The following is an 11961-nucleotide window of genomic DNA, read 5'->3' as shown; positions in this document are numbered from 1 at the left end:
GGTTATTGTGTTTGGTTTTGAATATCAATTATATGATATACCCTCTGTGAGACCTTGGGAAATAGTAACTTCTTGGCTTCTTTTACACTAAGAAGAAGTACTTTTCTACATGTAGCTTGTTCTACTTTTTCAGTTTTTTTTAAAGGATTGCATGCATAGATTATTATCCAATAAAGAATTTTCCATATGTTAGACATCAACATGTTTACTGATAGAGATAAGAGCATCACACTGAGAACAATGAAGAAATGGAATGAAAATGCTGTAAGAAATTTTCTATGACTACATGAAGATTGGAATGAAGTCTAAAAACACATAATAAACTTTAACTAAGACACAGTAAGTATTTATGAGTGGGTTCAAATCTATGTATACTTTAATTTTAGTAAATGCATTTAACTATGATATCACTAAAGGCTGCAGCTGTGTCAACACCACTGTGGAATTTCCTGGTTCTGTTGCTTTCACCTTAAGATGATTGTATGTATGAGACACATATAAATGGAGGAAACAGTAATGAGCAGGCATTACAAGTGACCTAACAAGTTATGCTTTGGAGAAGACTTGGGACCTATCTGTTCCATGTTCTCTGTTCAAAGGGATTGATAAGAATAGCAAACAAAACAAAGCTTGTGCTGAGGACTTCGAGTCCTATACATGCTATTTCCCGGTGACTTGTACTCTAGTGTGTAGTGAACTGTTTCATTGCACTTTGGTTTCTGACATCTTCTGGAACTATATAGCCTAGGAGGAATGCATAAACATAAGTGTGGTAGAACATATATAATCTTTGTGATGATTAATGTAAGGAGGTTTGGAGCAGTTATAGTAGGTGTTAGCTACTCACAGTCTCCCAAAAGTCTGTCTTGCTCTTGTCCAGGAGACTTGAAATCATTTCCAAACTGAGAGAAAAATCACAAATGGAAGTGCCCCATGATTCATGTGCATTCTGGAATAATTCATAGCATGTACACATTTGAAAAAAAATCATGAAGAATGTCATAAAATTTTAGCTCTAAACAAGCTAAACTATCTAATGAGTATCTATATGCATTTTTCAGATGACACTAGTTACTTTCTATGTTAACATACCAGATGTACAGAATCACGTAATTACCGTACTATTATCAGAAATTATGGCACACTGGTATTTAATGAGTTTCCAGAATAATCCAGTATGCTAAGCTAGGAAAGATATTTTTTGAGTTGACCAGCTAATTAACAAGAAATTTTAAGACTTAAAAATTGTGTTTACTATAAAGTGAAAAATCAAGCCCTTTTGATGATGTGGAATAGAGCAAAGAAAACTCACAGGTAATGGGACTCTCTTTAAACCTCATAAGGTGTCATACATTAGGCAGCCTTCTTAGAGAAATGTTATCAGATTGTCTTGATAACTTCAATTCCAACTACCCCGTACAGTACTGACCACGCACAACAAACCATCAATATTAATACAAAAATGTTTTGGAAGATTTAGGAGATTTGAAGGCAATTTTGTTTTTATGAAATGATATTTACTTTGGTAAATGTTAAGAAGGCTCTATTCTTTAAGTAAGAGGCCAAGACATGAATATAGGTGCAGAGAAGTATATTTTAAATTAAGAAAATTTAAACGAATATTTTGTTAGGTAGTAATGGAAAAATTTTACCTGTATATTGTATTTTATCTACAATTGGTTACTAAATCTAATTTGTCTCCAAGAATACAGAATTATATTGTGGAAATGCATCCTACAAAGCCATAATTATATTTTTTAATATTTGTATTTTTGTCAATTTAATGTTTGACATGTTTTTACCCATAATTCTGCTCTGTCACCTTTTCCTTATCTTGTGTCACTCTTCTCAACAAGTCATCCTCTGATTTACTTCTCTTCTTCTAGTGTGTGGCATGAAAATCATATACGCTGTGAGATACCGTATGTTGTTTTATAAATGCGCACTTGTGTCATATTCAAATAAAGGCAAACATTTATTTACTCAGGATTTATTATTTACTTATGGTAGATACATTTAAAATCTTTTTGTTCATTTTTAAATATTCTGAGATATAAAAGATAGCTGTCCTTTTTCACAACTATACATCACAGCTTTATTTTTTCTTTTCTAAGCATAGCTTAGCATTTGAGAATCAATGTCACATGCACAAGCAACCCCACAGCATATCTGTGATCATTGGCAACCATTACCCATCATCAACATTTAGAAAATACATTTTTCTCCTACATACAGGTAAGATATTATGGTATTTGTCTATGAATTTCTCACTTTTACAAACATTGATGTTAACTTTTTTCATGTGTACCGCTACTTTGTCATTGTTCAGAGATTCCTGACTAAAAGAACTTCTATTGTCTGTGTTGTCCTTTTGAAGATTCTAACATATCACCACATTCTTTAGGAAAAAAATGCATTCTAGACACTTAAAATGAATTATATATTTTTAAAGATACATTTTAAAGGGAATGCTACTAAGAAAATCTAGATATAGAAATACTTAAATGGTTTACATAAGTCTTAGTAATAACTTAAATTTTAATTTAAAGTTTTATTTATTTCATAAGATCTATGCACCTCTCTCTTTCTCTCTCTCTCTCTTTCCATCTCTTTCTATACATACATGTAAACATCACAGTATTTTTCACATGCTCCTGAATAGCAAAGCATTTTGCAAGTGTTCAGCATTTATTTCAAAATTATAAACTCTCCATATCCCTTTCTTCTCATCAAGTTTCTGAACTAACTTGCCCTGTTAAGTCTTTATTTTTTTCTACACACACACACACACACACACACACACACACACACACACACGCACAGGGAGAGAGAGCCAGAGTCAGAGAGAGAATATGGATTTTTTGACTGATGGTTTAACTCTACAAAATTTTATTTATGTCATTGTACATGCCTCAGTTTTGTTAAAAATGCTCTACATGCAGTGAAAAATGATTTCTAATGTTTAGACTTCAGAGCCTACTATTTTATATTTTTTTCTGTCTTCCTATTCTTTTCTTTGACAAAGGTGCTTGTTGATAAGACCCAATGGGATTCTCCAAGGTGAATACTGAAGTCCATGCATGCACAAATAGAAGAGCTGACAACTAAATGGCTTATTTTACACCCTGGATTATATTGACCTAGAATCATTATAACCACTTGGCATCTGTTTCTGTTGTATCTCTTCCCTATTCACTGTGTTGTTTGAATGGCTATTCAAATAATTAATCATACCACAATGTTTTTCACATGACCCTGCCTAGCAAGGCCTCTCAACAATTAGTCTTTTGTAAGTGTTCAAAGATGTTCATTTTTGCCAAGATTATAAACTCTCCAGATTCCTTGCTTCTCATCAAGGCTCTGAATTAACTCAGTCTGTCAAGTCTTTATTTTCAAGTGCTGCGAAGACACTGACAGAAGATGGCACTGTTTACACACTTTGAAAAGCCAGCAAACCATCGCCCTACTTGAAAAGGAAATAAAAAAGGCAATGTTTTTCCTGCTAGGAAACTATGGTATTATTAGAAACTGGAAGTGAGAGTATGTATGTAATGGCATAAATTTAAAATTAGGCAATGTAAACTACCACAGAAAAAAGGAGTCTGCTGATACTGAACTTTGAGAAGAGTATTGAGATCTGGGTACATGTAATAATTGCAGTCCTTGAGGCCTAGAATTTATTCTGCTTTTCCAAAACAAGACTCTTGGACACTTAATCAGTCCATCTCTGAGTCTAAATGTTCTTTTAATAAAATGTGGACAATAATACTAACATTGAGGTGCAGTAATGATCTATGATTACCCTTAGGATAGAATGAGCATGAAGTAAAGGCTCATGTATTCTGGAGCACTACTAGTCATAGTTATCTTGTTAATACTGCTTTCATCAATGAATACATGAGCTTAACATAGAGAAGTGCTAGACATTGATTAGGTGGCTGCAAAAGTGACTTAATTTGGTGTTGTTTCCAAAAGAAATTTAAGCAAGAAGCAGGAGTACACATGAAAAATACTTCATTAGCTATTAATTTTGAACTTTAGAAAATTTGGCTCTTTCAATCTTTCCCTAGGAGAGGAATTAACTCAGTCATTCCCAATTAAATGGAGGAAAATATTCCATAATTAGTGAGAACAAACTTTATTAGATTTCCAGAAGCACTGCAATAATAAATTATTTCACTTGGGTAGTAATAAAGTAGTTATTCTTTTGTAGTTCATTATGGTTATCATTGTAGTTGAAAATATATCTCATATTTTGATTTTGCTTAAAAAAACTCAATGACAAAATAGCACATGGCAAAATTTCCCCTCCTGGTAGTTTACTAAAATTTAAGGTAAGGATAAATGCATTTTGTTTTATCTATATTGCTTAAGTATTATTATGTTATGTTTATATACACAGACAAGAACATTGCACTCAATATTATAATAGTGAACTCTGTAGTAACATTAACCTTAAGCATTAAAGTACTATGATTGTTAGTACAATATTTAATATTCAAGTTTTTATTCCTCTGAAACCTACAATATACAACTAGTCATCATTTGGTAGAGCTAGACACCTATATTTTATTTATGACACAAAACTATTATATATTTTTATTCTCTTTTGAAATCACATGTAACTTCATGGCTAAATTCTAGTGAATGAAACTGGTATGGAAAAATGTAGACCATGTCCATTGTCTTCTGAGAGTATTCTTATAATCTCAGAGATCTATTTTTTATTCTAGTTCTGGATGCAAATGTTGGAAAGACTCTAATGTTTGGCAGAGTCACACAATAGAATCAACTGGGGATCTTGAATCTTCAGAAGAATGGCTTCATTTATGCTCAGTAAATATTAGGCTAGCAGAAAACACATTTCTCATAGTTCTAGCAATTAGTATTGCCTAAACTAATTCTCCCATAATGAGCTAACAATAGCATTTGTCTTCTTATTATGTATCAGAAGATCAGTCTTTAGAAACATCCAGACCAAACCAGAGACAACAAGCAATAAATGATTACTGAGGAGAGGGTCAGGGTATTTATTTATTTGTGTCATCAACAATTCTACTCAGTAAGTGTTTGCTTTTCATTAGTCTCTTTTTTTCTCAAATTAAAAATACCAGATAATAGCTGAGAATTAATTCAAATTAATGTTTTAATGAATCTGAACTTATGGTTGTTTTTTCATTATTAAGCTTCTGTTTCATTTTCTTTTCTTTTTTTTTCTTTTTCTGGTTTTTTGAGACAGGGTTTCTCTGTGTAGCCCTGGCTGTCCTGGAACTCACTCTGTAGACCAGGCTGGCCTCGAACTCAGAAATCCGCCTGCCTCTGCCTCCCAAGTGCTGGGATCAAAGGCGTGCGCCACCACCGCCTGGCTTCTGTTTCATTTTCAATACATATAATTAATAAAATTATTTAAAATAAAATTATTTAACAGCCTACAATATATAATACATTTGAGAGTGGTATGATGTTTAGTCTCTTGTCCATCCCCCCATCATTCTCCCTCTCTTGGAATGAAAAATGAAAGAATAAATGAAAACCAGACAGTCCTAAGATATAGCTGTATCTCTGGTTTAGAAATAAAGACCTGGAGAGAAGGCAGCATACTGAGCAGATCATAATATTAAGCCTTTAATGGGTCAGGAAGAAATGAAGGCCTAGATGGAAGTGGAGAGTGTAAAGATAAATTCGTCTGAATAATAAAACAAATGAGTAACTTGGACATGTGATAAGAGCTAAACACTCCTTCAAAGAAATGTGACTATACAATTTATTTAGAACTTAATCTTCCCATAGAGTTTTCTGATTTGAATAACATGCCAGTCTTTATTGTAACCTCTAAGCCATGCATATTTGAATACATACAACGCATTGATCTTTTTAGGTTTGTTTTGGATTTTGGGTGTTTTCCTGAATAAGAAAATGATGTTCTCATACCCAAGATCTCTTTCCAATAGAGGAGCTTCTGTTATTACTCTGAGTCTCCTTTAGGACTGCAAAGAAGAGGAAGAGTCAATGTAGATGTTTCTAAGTTTTCCTCCAATTTTATACTGATGAAAATATATCCAAATGTCAATCATTCAATATGATGTTATCTGGAGTGAAAACCACTGCAGATTGTTTTTCAGTACTCTGCCCTCTAAGCCTGTGGAAGTGAGTGGGTTTCGTGTACTTTTGTTTGTTTGTTTGTTTTTGGTTTCCAAGTGTACTTGTCTACAGGGAAGTACTGTAATAAAAATGAATGATAGGAGGGGAGAGAGGAAAGGGCGTTTCTTCTCTCTTCTTTGCTTCCTCTGTACCCACCCACCTACTCTAGAGACTCTTCATCCTTGTTCTCAGACCTGGTTGTGATGCACCTGCCCCTGCCTTGGACTCATCAGCCCCATTGGGGGAGTCACTGTCTACAAACCTACATCCATTTTGTTTAGTTTGCAAAAGTCTAAGGAATCTTTTTAATCTAAATTTTCTAAAGGGACACATGTCCTTGAAGACATTGAGTCACAAAGAATTTGTGGTGGCTGTTAGGGTGTTAAAGAAAAGGTTTGTACTAATCTAGATTTCATAGAAATTTAAAAGGCTTTATAAGCAAAATTGAAATTGAAATTAGGCTTACTGTTTAACTGTGAAACTAGAATGACATTCTCGTACCATTCTGTATACTTTCAGCATTACCTTATATATTGTAAATATTATGAACAATTTAATGCTAAGGTATCTGCTTCATATATTTTCCTATTAAAAAATATATGATATCAGGTAAATCTACTTATATCTATATCTCATTCAACAGTAACTATTCCATTTTGGGTGTCTGACTTTCAGGATTTACTAGAATGTTTGAAGAAAATGATTTATTAATTCTTTAGGAGAGAAGAGAGAAAATTTGCCACAGGAGAGAATTTAGGATAATATTAACAATTAATCAGAAGATTCCTGTAGTTATAAGTGCTTGTATGTACTTAAGAAGCTTAGGGAGTCTGAAAAATATTAGTGTTGTAGAAAATTTCCAACGAAAATGTGGGCTCACTTAATATCGCCAAGTTTAAAGACAAATTTTAGGAAGCAAAAACACTGACTAACATTTGTGTAATGTTTTATAAATATTACTAAAATTATTCCCTGAAAGTTGTTTTAAGTATAGTGAAGGAGATGATTGAAGAACATTGGACTAATCACTGGAGCCACTGCAGTTAGATTCATGCAGTAACAGGGAGATACTGCTCACAACCTTACATAGAGCATGGGAGGCTGGGAAAGTGAACTTGAAAGCAGTGAGATAAGAAATTAATACGAAGTAACTTCGAGGTTAGAGCAATTGTGGCTAAACCATTCAAGAAGTATGTCTGGTAAAGTCATAATATGTTATCACACTCACTTTTCATACCATGGTGGATGAGAAGCAGAACTTGGGTAATTATCAAAAAATAAATATGTATGAAGGAATCTCGGTTGTACAAGTAGTTGCTCAAATGAACATTAAAGAGCCTGATCAATTTTTAAAAACCAAAATAATCCTTCTATAATAACATAAGACTGCATTAAATGTTTATGTTATGGAAACTATTCTTTGCAACAGATAGGGGGCCTTTACAGAAAGCTAAAATCAATCAAAATATAAAATTAGGGTGCTCAGTCCCTACCTCTACAATATAACTTTTGGAACTAAGCCTCAGAGATCAGTGCTGGAGAGAGAACAGAATGATTATCCAGGCCAGAGGATCAGGTATTGGTTGTGAGACTGTCTCTTAGGAGGGGAGTATCGTCCAAGAAGCCTCAACTGTATATACAGAACTATAGGCAACTAAGGAATGCTGAGAGTGGAAAAAGCAGTCTCAGGGAAGAGTAAGCCAATTGGTCAATAGCAATTGGTCACCTTTAAACTATATATACAAGTGAAGTTGCTGATACTGAGAAGGTACTATGTATGTATTCAGGAATACAGATATACATAATTAATCTTAGAAATTTTCAGTTTTTAAAAATAATAGATATGGTATAATTTTATTGGGATTTTTTTACTCAATTTCATCTGGTCAGGTAATGGGAAATGACATCTTTAGGGTAGGTGAGAGTGATTTGCTAATTTTTAGTCAACAGCTTTAGGAGAGAAGAAACATTTTAGTATTTAAATTATATACCAAGTATGTGTGTTTTTCAACAGAGTGCTCTTCTTTCATTGGACAGTCTTTCAGACTCCATCAGAGACCATGACAGTTTCCCTTGATATTTTATTGGAGAACACAACTATAGTAGAGAACAAACTATGTAATAATGAACAGATTAGTCATTGAATGTATAAATCTAATAAATCAGATGGTCCTTTGTTTTAAGAAGCCTGAAATGTAATGAATATATCACCTATTCTCTTAGTAAGTACTTGAAAAAGTGTAGCATAGACCTCAATGCTCAGTTATCCCCCTTCATGTTGGCCCATTTTATAGTTCTCTTTATCTCTTTTGTTTGCCTTGTTAAACAAACTTACCTTAAACTGTCTTACTCTTGGCTTAACTGTTTTTCTTTTAAAATTACATAAACTGAGGAGAAAACTTGTTTAAAAAAAAAAGCAGAACTTGAAAGGCACAATTGTGATGGTTTTTATAAGCTCAGCCCAGGGAGTGGGACTATTAGAAAGTGTGGCCCTATTGGAGTAGGTGTGTCAGTGTGAGTGTGGACTATAAGACCCTCATCATAACTGTGTGAAAGTCAGTATTCTGCTAGCAGCCTTCAGATGAAGATGTAGAACTCTCAGCTTGCTGTGCTTATTTAAAATGCTCTTAATGAGTCTTAAAAGAGAACCACATCTATGATGAGTGTTTCTGAGACATCCTTTGTCAATGCAATTAATCTGAGTTTTTTCACTTTAGCCTTAGGCAGACTCTTCAGACAAGGGCAAAATGTAGTCACCTACTTCACAAAAATACCACAAAAATAGTCTCTAGGCCACATATTGAAATTCTCCACTGAAACCTCTTGGTGCAAGTCCACAAAATTTAAATCACTCTCAGTAACAAAGTCTTCCATATTCTTACTTGGATAGCCCATTAAGCCACACTTTAAAGTCTTCCATATTCTTACTAGGAGAGCTCATACAGAACAAATTCCAGGAAAGCCAAGCATAGGCAGTGAGGGAGTTGGAAAACAGAAAGCTGGTAAAAGAATAAGGTGGGGCAGAGGGCATTGTTCCAGCCCCAGCAAGCAACAGAACACAGCAGCTTTGGCCATGTGACTTTCTGGTTTTAGAGAAAACAGAAAGGTCTTCTGGGACATTTGATACTGGTTGGCTGGAGCTAAGAAATTAGAGGTGATTAAGAAGACCAGTTTCACTGAGGTGAAATCTTCTGGGAAGTATTTTCTGAAAGCATGAAGAAACTGTGTTCTGGAGATAGCCAAGGTCATATCTCGTGCTGTAGCTGTAATTGGTAATGTGTGAGTCACCCAGGTGGTACTGGTTTTGAAGGCATGAAGAGGTCATGAAGAACAGGTGAAGTTCAGCACTGTGAGAGGCCATGGAAGGTCATTGGTGAAGGTGCAGACTTAGCTGCAGTTGATAGACCAGGACTGAAGGGGGCATGCATAGGAGTTGAAGTTTTGCACCATGAAGAGAGCTTATGAGAGGCTATTGGTGAAGCCTAGTTGCAGCAGAAGACCCCAGTGTATTGGAGATGCTAGTACCATGGGATGATCATCAAGTACAGCAGTGTCCATGGAATGGATCAACCTGAGCATAGAGTGCTACAGAGGACGGAGCTGGAGTGATATTGACCCTTTGGAGGAGACCAGAAGATCATTAATGGATCCTAGGCATTGAAACAAGAAACTGTAATAGTTTGAAGTTGCCTTAGAACCCCAAGATGTTCAAGATGCACGAGCCATGGTCTATCTGCTGAGGGTAGTTGCTAACAGGGAGCAGAACCAGCCCAGGAGAAAGAAGTTTGTTGCAGTCAACAAAGATGAAAAAGGAGTTGGAGATCTGAAGACTGCTTTGACATCAGCCATGGATATGAAGTTTCCAATTTACCCTTCTGGTTTCCTGTCTTACTTTGGGGATTACAGGTAAGTGATTGGTTGAATCTCAGGAGAGACTTTGAAATTTGGACTTTTAATATTTTTGAGACTGCTATAGATTAAGGGGACTTTTGAAGTTGAACTAAATGTATTTTTGCATTATGCTATATTTGAGGATGGTCACCATAGACTTATATGTTTGGACAAGTCTATGGGGGAGAGGGAGTAGAGAGTGATGGTCTGTATATGCTCAGCCCAGGAAGTGACACTATTAGAATATGTGGCCGTTTTGGAGTGGGTATGTCACTGAGGGTTTGGGCTATAAGACCCTCATCTTAGCTGCCTGGAAACCAGCATTTTGCTAGCAGCCTTAGAAAGAAGTTATGAAGCTCTTAGTTCTGCCTGTACCATGCTTGCCTGGTTATTGCCAGGCTCCCACCTTGTTGATAATGGACTGAACATCTAAACCTCTAAGTCATCCCCAATTCAATGTTGTCCTTTTAAGACTTGCATTAGTCATATCTGTCCACAGCAATAAAACCCTAACTAAGACAATAGTGGTACTTAATATGCATGTGTATTATTTTCTATCACATGTGTAGGTTCGAGTTTCTCAATATTTTCTTCAGTACTTATTACTTGTAATTTGTTTATGTATCTTAATGTAGATCACTATGAAGACTGAAATCTAGGCCATTTTCATATATATTTCTTATATTTTTTATTTACTGGCTGTGTATATATCATTTATTAAGAAGTGTGTTTCTAAATACTTTGTTCTTTCTAAGCTTATTAATCAATTACCACAAACATCTGCATATACAGTTTTGTTGTTAACATTTTTTTCTTGTGGCTAGTTCAGTTACCATCTTGGTTTACAAGTATCTAATACCAACATGTTTTTCAATTACATATGAAACTTTGTTGACACAACTTGTTTACTCCTTCTTCCCTGTGCTATGATTAGCAGACTATATTCCATATTCACCATCTGCCTATCCACATAGATTCACAGTTACTTATTTATTCAGTTGTTTCTTGAATGGGAAGAAAAATATTCACAACTAAAAGAATGTGATGCTTTCCTTGGCATTCATTTCTGTCTGGCCATTGTCAGTGCCCAATATGTTAATATGAAAATGAGTTCCTTTGTATTCATGCTTCATTTCAGCTGAGAAGTTTCTACTGGGCATTTACAGTTAAATAAGAGCTTCAGTTATATTTTGGTTTGGTCTAGACATCTAGAGATCATTCTTAATATACCTAAGTCATGTTAAATGTTGCAGATATAGCTCAGTGTATAATACAAGTTTGTCATGACCAAAGTGGTATTTGATCTTTAGATTTCAGCATTAGATAGATAATATGCAGTGATGGTACAAAATATCTTTTATTTTGTTCTTGATATGGATCAACAGGTCATCTCTTTGCTTATTTTAAAAAGGGACATAGGACATCTGCCCAGCAAATGTCCGTTCAACCTCAGAATGATGCTAATCTTGCTCTTGGTTGCTATACACATTTTCTTTTAAAATATTCTATATAGTCCTTTTCATTTTTGCCTTTTCTATAAATATGTCCTCTTAGGCCAAGAAGAGGGACACACAAAGTAAATCCCAGCATTAGGGAAACAAAGGCAGATAACCTGATAATCTGTGGGCTTTCTACATCTTAAATATATTGTATCTTAAAATATAGTATTTATATTTATGAATACTTAAGAGACTAAATTAACATACACTTCAACAAACCTTTGTGGTGAAAATTTTTCATATCAAATCATAGTCCAATTCAGAGTGCAATATCTCTGGACATGTTCATTTTTAACTGTTTTGCATAGCACTGTTTTATTATTGGAAAACCAAGCCTTTTCAGAATCTTCAATGGAAACTAGGAATATTTATGTTTTTGTAATGTTCTGGATCACTATATGTAAGCCTGGAAGCTGAGCTATAAGAATGA

This window comes from Mastomys coucha, unplaced genomic scaffold, assembly GCF_008632895.1.
Source record: "Mastomys coucha isolate ucsf_1 unplaced genomic scaffold, UCSF_Mcou_1 pScaffold12, whole genome shotgun sequence".
NCBI classification, from domain to species: Eukaryota; Metazoa; Chordata; class Mammalia; order Rodentia; family Muridae; genus Mastomys; species Mastomys coucha.
Note: the sequence above shows the minus strand (reverse complement) of the source record.